The sequence below is a fragment of the Arachis ipaensis genome, chromosome B09 (genome assembly GCF_000816755.2).
Source record: "Arachis ipaensis cultivar K30076 chromosome B09, Araip1.1, whole genome shotgun sequence".
In the NCBI taxonomy this organism is placed as follows: domain Eukaryota; kingdom Viridiplantae; phylum Streptophyta; class Magnoliopsida; order Fabales; family Fabaceae; genus Arachis; species Arachis ipaensis.
Window position 1 is genome coordinate 145,935,873 of NC_029793.2, and position 1,660 is coordinate 145,937,532.

Sequence of the window (1,660 nt, forward strand, 5' to 3'; positions counted from 1 at the left end):
ATTAATCTAACTATTATATTTATGTGGTGTAAGTCCCAATAATATGTTGGGATTCAAAGAAACAAAGTGCAAACATTCTCCAGTTATACTTATTATTTCACCGTTCCCATTACACAGCCCCACATATTTGACCATAAGATATCCTTTGTCACATTAAATAACGTACAAGTCACAAAGATAGTTGGTGCAAGGGCAACATGGGGAATTTTGAGAAAACCACTGGAACTTCACTCTTCACTTCAAGTTCAAAAGAAATATATATAGTTGTTCGAGAATAATAAGTTATTGAAAAGTTTGGGGCATGCACTGATACTGCAGTGGTAGATCTGCATTTGAAAGCTTTTTGATGTGAAAGAGATATTGAGAGAGTGAGGTAGATGATGACGTAGACAGGCATGCTAACACGCCCAGATTTTCATAGCCGCTCCTCCACTCGTTACTCGCTCGCTATCAGTACTAGTAACTTAGGTAGCGTTTGTTTTGAGGTACTGAGACAGAGTTAGTTTAGAGATTGATACTAAAATTTTTGTTTTTGTCTCTAAAATTTCAGTATTTCAGTATCTCTAAAAAGTAGGGATACAGAAGACTAAAATTTTTAGAGATGGAAACTGAAACTTTAATAACATTTTATACCTAAAATACTTTCATTTCAATTAATTAATTCCAATTTTACTCTTTGTGCAAATTAAATTAGAGTTTTATTCTTGTTTCAATTCTTGTCTCCCATTTTGCACCAAATAGAATACTGAAATTTATTTTAATCTCTATCTCTTAGTTTCTGTCTCTCAGTCTCAGTCTTTCCATCTCTGTCTCTCCATCAAACGCTACCTTAGGTTACTTTTCGAAAGAATATCGAGTGACAGAGATTAGGAGAAAAAATTAAAGGATTGAGACTAAATTAATCCTATAATATTTAGTGTAAAGTATATAATATTAAATTACTATATTTAATAAAAAATAAAAAGTCTGTAAATTGATTTTGTTAATTTTTTTACATATTTTTTAAATAATTATCTGAATATTTTTATTAAAATTGAAGCAAAATATGCACATATTTGACACATATAACAATTATTTATTACTTATATAAAATGATATTTTATTATTTCAATATTTTGAAAAGAATTTTATTGATACCAAACCTTTTTTTAGAACATTTTGTACACTTTACCCAAATATTAATTGCTTACGTTGGAACTTGAAACTTGAAAAAGTTGGAAGAGGAATCATGGCATATTGGCATTGTCAATAGAGGTAGACAGTGAAAAACATTCAGACAAAACGCAGACCCTGCCATTATCGTTGATTGTTTATTGCAAATACAACCCTACTTGAATAAGTATCTATTCATTATATATCAGGCTAAATAAATTTCAAATTTAAATGCATAAATATTAATTCTTCCTTCAAGTATTTTTTTTCGTAAATTTTATTTTATGAAGCGAATTTTATATTTATATTTGATTGTTTCATTTATAGCCTCGTTCAAAATCAAATAGTTGTTTATAACAAATAATATGACTGATATTCTCCAATAAAATAGGATAAAAGTATGAAGAAAAAATTAATGAAATGTGGCAATTTTAAAATTTATTTGATATTTTTTTAAATTACAAATTCAATATTAAATGCTGGAGACATTTATTTACCATAATATATA